This window comes from Lynx canadensis, chromosome B1 (genome assembly GCF_007474595.2).
Source record: "Lynx canadensis isolate LIC74 chromosome B1, mLynCan4.pri.v2, whole genome shotgun sequence".
Lineage (NCBI taxonomy): Eukaryota > Metazoa > Chordata > Mammalia > Carnivora > Felidae > Lynx > Lynx canadensis.
In genome coordinates this window covers 80,844,968-80,853,538 of record NC_044306.2, presented here as the reverse complement: position 1 = coordinate 80,853,538, position 8,571 = coordinate 80,844,968, and the positions used below count along the sequence as shown (strand labels likewise).

General features: G+C 39.8%; 1 pseudogene; it reads left to right on the top strand.

The window, feature by feature from the left end:
* Positions 1–7,356: 7,356 nt before the first annotated feature.
* LOC115512994 lies at positions 7,357–7,755 on the top strand (annotated as a pseudogene).
* Positions 7,756–8,571: the final 816 nt, after the last annotated feature.

The window sequence follows — 8,571 nt, the reverse complement described above, 5'->3', positions numbered from 1 at the left end:
AGATATAAGTGATGGGGGTGAGAGGAGGAAGATGCTCGTATGTAGGATGGCCAGGGAAAAACTTGTTGGAAAGGAATGACTTTCTAGGCAGAGTAAAAGGAAGTGCAAAGGTCCTGAGACCAGAGTATGGGCAGTGAGTTATAGGAGAAAGAAGACCAGGCTGGAGAAAGAAGATTTGAGTGAGGATGTGGTAAGACACAGTAATGGGTCAGATGATGTAGGACACAGCCATACTAAAAACTTTGGAATTTCCTCTAAGACAGTTTTGAGCAGATTAAATGCATTATAAGTGTATGATCTTACATGAATTCCAGAAGAATGACTGCAATTGTGTTGAAAATATAGAGGGAAAGGCAGAAGTTAGTGGGCAGTTAGGACGTTCTTGCAGTACTAGTGGTAGATGGATGAGAGTAATAATGGTGGGGATGCTGAAAAGTGGTCTGTATATTCTTTGAAGGTAGAACAAATAGGATTTGTTGATGGATATGGAGCATGAATGAAATAAGAGGAATTAAGGTTCAATCTACTTTTTTTTATTTTTTTTATTTTTTTTATTTTTTATTTTTTGTATTTTTTTCTTTAACAAAAGTAACAAAATAATGATTCAAGATGTTGGGCTCAACATCTTGAAGAATGGGAGTGCCATTTATTGCTATAAGCAAAAACAGGCAAAGGAACATATTTGAAGGGTGGGACCATAAATTCAGTTTGGGATATTTGAATCCTATATTTGAGATGCCTGTTAGACTTCCATATAATAATACCAAGTAGGGGGTTGATTACATGAATACCAAGGTCAGAGGAGAGATCCGAACTGTCAATAGAAATTTGGAATAGTCTATTGATAGTTAACACTTAAAAGTTAGAGGGCTGAGTGAGATCATGTGAAGAATGAATGATAAAGAGATCTGAGGATGGAATCCTTAGGCATTGTCAAGTTTAGATAAAATGAAGAGCAAGATCATTAAAAGTAAGAATGAGAATAAAGGATGAAATGCTGCATGTTTGAGGAAAGAATAAAGGTACAAAATAGTTTTTAGAAGAATAAGAGAGGAAGAGGATGATTTGAAGGCAGTAGAATCTCCTGGCAACAGTTTAAGGGTCCACTTGATATTAATAGGAACTGAAGCAAGATCTGTTGGCATAAGTGTATTTTCTTTCAGCCGCCTTCTACAGTTCAGGGACAGAAGGGAGTGGAGTGGGAGTTTGGACTGGGCTAAAAACAAGTAATGGGAGAGAACAAGGGAATTGGGACATGTATAAGGTAATGATTATCATGTTGAGCCACTGAGTCTTAATTGATAAACGAGATAAATTAGGACATGCGAAAGTGAGAGACAAATGCTAAGGTCAATAGAGAGGTGTTTCTTCTGGGGCTAAAAAAAATGATTACAGTGAGATGGAGAGATAAGACGTAGTGGTGGGAGTGTATGGTGTCTGAAATTGATATTATGAAGGAGGACACAGTTACCAGTAGTGATAACATCTAGAGTGTGACCATAAGAGCAGGTGGCTGAACTGATAGGCAGGATAAGGTCATGGGAGGAGGACATCAAGAGCCTGAAAGGTGAGATTATTGCAATGATTTTAAAACACCAAGAAATTGGGAGAAGACTACTGTAAGAGAGATTGACAGTGGGCCAGGGATGAGAATCTTCAAGGAATGATGAGAAGAGACGATGAAGTCTGTATATTGATACATGGAGAAGAGGATAACCAACAACTGAGCTTCAAAGGAAGCAGGAATGTTTAGGGAGAAGGCGGGTGGCAGAGAGGGGGGGCAGAATCTGGAATTGGCAGTGAACATTCACAACTATAAGAATGGGTTTCACTTAGAATAAAGAAGTGGCAGTAAGGTGGAGAGGACCCTGAGGATATAGGAAATTTTGCTGATGTCCGTGAGTTCCAGAGGGCACAGTGGGAGAGTCTACGTTTTGGGAAGAATGTGAGATTGGGTCATACAAAGGAATGGACAGAGATATTTGGGGATGTGATTTAAAATGATAGGGACACCTGGGTGGCTCAGTCGGTTAAGTGTCCAACTGTGGGTCAGGTCATGATCTCACTGTTTATGGATTCGAGCCCTACGTAGAGTTCTGTGCTGACAGCTCAGAGCCTGGAGTCTGCTTCAGATTCTGTGTCTCCCTCTCTCTCTGACCCTCCCCCGCTTGCTTGCACTCAGGCCCGGTTGTTCTCTTGCTCTTTCTCTCAAAAATAAACAAACATTTAAAAAAAATAAAGCGATGAGTGGGGTCGGGGCTACTTTTGGTGACTCTAATAGCATGGATGTATGTAATTTGCAATTGAAGAGAAATTTCCAAAATAACTTACAAGTTTCAAGTACAGAAAATAATGGGAGAATATGGTTTGTGCGTATACTAAAGCAATTTTATTAGACAATTTACTACCATGACCAGTAGGTGGTACTGTTGGCCCAAGATAGTTTGGTTGCTGTTTGGCAGGGAGAAAAGGGAATGAGATCACAGATGGAGAATAATGGAGACAAGGCAGTGGATCAGCCACGAGGTAAAATATAAAGTATGCTGGTAGATTGAGAAGATCTTCCTTTATGGATTAATCATTCTTCTACAAAATTAATGTTTCTATGGATGGACAAACAAGCTCTAAGTCTCAGAAAGTGGTTTTTTTTTTAACTTGAACATAAAGATAATCATGGAAACACAAAAATGCACATTATTATGTCTTGTGTTTTTTTTTTTTTAATTTTTTGGGGATGAAAAAAATCAGAAACAGAGGGAGAGAAGAAAACTGCAAAAATTTGCAGGTTATTGAAGACAATTCAAGATGTCAAGCTGTTGTGATTTCTCTCATTTCACTCTGGGACAGCCATGTGCACTCATCCTGGTAGGCAAATGCATGAGAGTCACTGGCTATATTCTGATATTTATCTGAAAACACATGCTCTGTAAAAGGCAAATTCAGTGTTTGCTATAAAAACAAACAAACAAATCCACCCCCTCTCCTCTCTTCTCCCTCTTGCTTTGGGGATTCAGAACACAGAGCTCAGAAAGCCAGAGGCACAATGACTTCCTTTTCAGAAGAAGCCGCTGAAAGAGGCAGATGCTGATCAGAGTCTATGAGCTTTGCATATTCATATTCCTTAGTTGTTCAGCATTAGAAAATTCCGGTAATGAGCATGTGAAAACTCTAGCAGCCTTTGTATAGCTTGGGGGTTTGCTATTCTCATGTTCTCTGTGTAGAATTGACTCTTATCAAATGAGGAGGGTGCCCCCCCAAATTGAATCAGTGCTTGTACATTGAAGTTTTCAACATCACCCACAAGATTTTTAAGGGCTTGTCAAAAGAATCTTCATAGTCTCTAACCATGAATAAAAATGATTTCAAATATCATCTCTATTGCACATTTTATTTCATGGGATTAATTTAATTGATTGAGCTGAATAGTTAAGAGTTTTTAAGTGGTTGCTAGTAATAAAGAGAAATTTTTAAATTTTTAGAAAAATATACCAAGTACATGCTGCCACAGTGATTTTATTTAAATGGTTGAAACTCTTCCTTAATGTTAATACAGTTACACCTTGATTAAACAATCTTCTAAGGCAAAAACGAAAAAAAAAAAAAAACAAACTAACAAACTCCTTTCTAATGAAATCAGCCTTATTAAGAAAAAAATCTGGGGGCACCAGGGTGGCTCAGTCGGCTAAGCATCCGACTTCGGCTCAGGTCATGATCTCGCGGTTCCTGACTTCGAGCCCCACTTCGAGCCCCTCTGTGCTGACAGCTCAGAGCCTGGAGCCTGCTTCAGATTCTGTGTTTCCCTCTCTCTCTGCCCCTCCCCTGCTTGCACTCTGTGTGTGTGTCTCTCTCTCTCTGTCTCAAAAATAAACATTTAAAAAAATTTTTTTAAAAGAAAAAAATCTGCAGCTATCACATGAAGTTGATCTGCTTGGTATTTGCACAGTAAAAATGCCATATGAGCCATCTCACATATTGCCAAATACAGTCAAAAGTTAACACTTAGCTCTAGGAAAAATTAATCTTTTCTAAGTTTCTCTTGGATACATCATCTTGGCAAGGTATTCGAGGGCCAGGTTATTGTTTAAAAACTTGTAGAAGATTCAAAGACAGGAGTTTTTGAGCTGAACCCCAGGAAATTTTCTGGAGAGAATTGCTATTTCTCCTCTTCATTAAGAATTACAGCACAAGACCAGAAATGTCTACTTTTTCCCCGGCTGTTAGGTAGCCAGTGGGCCTTGAACTACATTTTCTTTAAGGGTGATTGACTCTAGAATAAAGAGGGGCATTCTAAAGTAATGTAGATCTTCAGTATTTTGTTATAATGGAACTTTTTCTCTCTCTGATACTTGAGCAAAGCCTGTGCTTCAAGTGGCAATGGCGTCTGTCACCAATCAAGAGCACCTCTATCTTGTCTCTATCAATAGTTCCCATCTGCAAGCAACTCAGAGCAGCGTTTATCGCAGTGTGCAAAATCACCTATGGTATTTGTTAAATATTCCTGGACCTCATCCTAGACCCAGTGAGTCAGGATCACTGGCGTGAGCTGAAAATCTGCATTTTACAAACTCAGAGTTGAATTTCTGCTTAATCTATTGGCAACTATGACGTAACTATGTTCCTGAAAGAGCTTTTAAACAGAACTACTTTATACGCCTGTAGAGCTGCACTAAGACAGGAAAACAAAATGAAATACTGTATGTTCATTTGACAAATCATGAGCAGGCTCAGAGAAAACTTTTTAGTGATCAATTCAACTTTTAGTACTTTCCCAAACCCTTCCTGAACCTTCTTTGCTCCTCCCATTCTCAGCACTTTACTTGAGTCCTACTTCATCAAGAAAATGGAGGTGCTTCTCTGTGAGTCCTGTATTTTCAGATTTCCTGGAAAAAAATTCCTGACTTCATTCTTCTCTCTTCCCTGGAATAATTTAGTCCTGCTTAAAATCTCTAGACGATTATGACTAATACAGGCTACTTCCAACCTTTTCTTCTATTACAAATAATGATTTAAAATGTTTTTATAACAATCTGGACTTAGTGTTCTAAACTCTTTCATCCAGTATCACATACCCAACTGTTCCTTGACATTTGAATTGGATCCTTTTATAATAGGATTGAGTTCCTGATATTCCCCTTAAAGTCACTTTCTCTTCTACAGCCTTCACCACCTCAGTTTCTGGCAGTCTCTTTCCCCCAGTATCTCAGGCCAGTCACTTTGATGTCATCTTTGACTGCTTTATTTTCCTAGCTACTCACACGAATTCATTTGCAACACTTAGCAGCTCTACCTTTAAAATATATCTAGACATTGGGGCAACTGGATGGCTCAGTTGGTTAAGCAACTGACTCTTTTTTAAAATTTTTTAATGTTTATTTATTTTTGAGAAAGAGAGACAGAGCATAACCTGGGGGGGTGGGTGGGTAGAAAGAGGGAGACATAGAATGTGAAGCAGGCTCCAGGCTCTGAGCTGTCAGCACAGAGCCCAACGCAGGGCTCGAACTGAGGAACCATGAAATCATGACCTGAGCTGAAGTCGGGTGCTCAACCGAAGGAGCCACCCAGGCGCCCTTAAGCAACTGACTCTTGATGTCACCTCAGGTCATGATCTCACAGCTCATGGGTCCAAGCCCCACAGTGGCTCCACACTGTCAGTGCAGAGCCTGCTTGGGATTCTCTCCCTCTCTCTCTCTGCCCCTCCCCTGCTTATGTGCACACTCACATGTGCTCTCTCTCTCAATCTCTCAAGAATAAATACATAAATTTAAAAATATGTCTATATCTAGGATAAGAACACTTTTCATCACCTGATTTTACCATCTCTCCCACCCAAACCACTCATCTCTTATCTGGATTATGAACACCCTTGCTCTCTGCTGCTCTTACTTCTGCAGTCTATTCTCAGCACAGTGGCCAGAATTATCCTGAAAAACTTTTAAGTCGTGTCATGTCATTTATCTGCTCAAAACCCTCCAATGGCTTCCCACCACTTACAGCAAATGGCAATTTGTTCACTGTTACCTGTGAGGCCCTTCTAATCTGCTTCTTGTTCTCTCGAACCATCACCTCCTATTCTCTCCCTTGTTCTTTCTGCAGCAGCCACGGTACCTCCTTACCAGCCCCAGAACATGCCATCTATGCTTTCTTGACCTTTGAGTATGACTTCTCTCTTGCCTGGCTCCCTCACATCCTTCAAAATATTTTTTTTCAGGTACTCCACAGCCATGCTATTTATTTATTTATTTATTTATTTATTTATTTATTTATTTAAGTTTATTTATTTTGAAAGAGAGAGAATTGAGTGCGGGAGGGGCAGAGAGACGGAGGAGAGAGAGAATCCCAAGCAGTCTCTGCACTGTCAGCACAGAGCCCGATGCAAGGCTCGAACCCATGAACCAGAACCGCTAGATCATGACCTGAGCCGAGGTTGGCTGCTTAACAGACTGAGCCACCCAGGCGCCTCCACAGCCACTCTATTTAAAGTTTTAATTTCTTTAACCCTGATACTTTGTATCTTCTTTCCTTAATTTACTTTTTTCCTTTTAGCACTTAACATTATATCACATGCTGTATATTTTACTTATTTGTCTTGTTTATTTAGTCTCTTCTTCTAAGGTAGAGTATTTGTTTTGTTTTGTTTTGCTCAATGTTATTTCCCCAGCACCTAGAACAATGTCTGGCACATAGTAGGTGCTCAATATGTATTTTCTGGGTTTTGATTAAATAATTCTTTGAAATGCAAACACTGGCAATTCCTGTCATCATTGGTAATATTTCTGGGAAACATCTCATTAAAGTAAGGCAATAAACACAAGCATAAAAGTAAGAGAATAGGATGTAGGGAATCAAGGGAAGCAACAGAGAGGCCAGTTAGGAAGTCGTTAGGAAGCCACTGGCCGTCATCAAGCAGAAGTTTATGATATCAGTGGAGATAGTAAAAAGTAGTAAAGTTTTTGGAAATATCAGAGTCAAGAGAATTGGAGGTCAGACGTGGAATGTGATAGAAAGAAAGTATTTAAGATGGACTCCAACATTTTGGGCTGAGTGGCTAGAAGCCTGGAGTTGCCATTTTGTAGGAAAGAACAGATTCAGGGGTTGGGGAGGGTGAGGGGATAGCTAAAATCAATAAATTTTTTTCACATTCAGTTTGAAATTCTATTAGACATCCGGTGAGGAGTTTCAGTATGCAGTTGGTTATATGGATCTGGAATCCAGAGGAAAGAAAGGGACTGAAGATACAAATTTAGGAAGCTCAATAGATAGTATTTAAAGCTATGGGGCTAGGCTTTTCCACATTCCTTCCCACCCAGCCAGAGGCCATTAAGCTGATGCGTGCTGGTGGTGCATGCCAGCTACACCATGGTCCAGCTCACTACTGTCCTCTGCAAGGCCTACCATGGGGTCCACTTATCCATCTGCCTTGCACTGTGTGGCTATACCAACCAGCTTTTCTACCACATTGTGACCATTCACAACAGGGATGGCTGTTTCATGGAGCAGCTGGATTCCTATTATCCACTGCCCAACAGTCATGGAGAGAGAATCGTTGCTCTCAACCTGGACCGGATCTGGGATTGAAATGCCTGTGGAGCTCCTCCCTGTAAGCCTGTAGGGTAGCTTTTGGGTCTTTCTGGATTTTTCCCTCTGCATTCCATGAAGATCACAAATGCTGAGAGGCTGCAGAGGAAACGGGAGTGGGAAGTCCTTTTAGCATCTCAGAAAAAGGATACAGAAGGTACAGAAACAAAAATGAGCTGACTTCAGTGAGAAGAACATTGGGAAAAAGATCAAAGTCCTCTTAAAACACTTGTGCAGAGCTCTTAGTTTTATTAGATTTGGAGGTCAATAAATGGAGTTTTATGAGTCAAAAAAAACAGATAAAGCTATGGGGTTGGATAAAGTTTTCATAAAATGAATATAATAGAGAAAAGATCTGAAGAGGTCTCAAAGATAAAAAGGAATCAGCAAAGGAGCCTAAGAGTTAGAAACAGAATCAAGAAAGGATGCGGTCCCACAGACCAAATGAGGAAAGGATTTAAAGGAGGGAGTGGTTTTCTATGTCTGATAAGTAAGACAGGTAAGAGGAGGACTTTGAGACACAGAGATCATTAGTGACCTTGACAAGATAAGCTTACCAAAATGGTGGAGACAAAAGTCTGATTAAAGTGGACTAGGAAAGAATGGGGAAAAGAGGAAGTAGAGACAGTGAGAACAGACTCCTTTGTCTAAGAATTTTGCTATAAAGAGGAGAAAAGAATGAGCCTGTAACCAAACAGAGTTTGAATGGGGCTGAATCAAAAGAGGTTTATTTCTATTTTCAATTTGGACAATATTACTAACATGTTTGTACACTGATGGGAATGATCCTGTAAAAAGGAAAAAAGTCAATGATGCAGGAGACCACTCCATGAGTAAGTTTCTTCAAAGAAAGAAAGAATGGAAATGGAATTGCCTAATGGAATAGGCAATTGGAATAAATGCCTAAATGGAATAAGTGACAGGATTTTTTTCTCACAACAGTAAAGAAAGCATAGTAGGAGGTCACCCATACAGGTAGTTTTATAAATTTGGTTA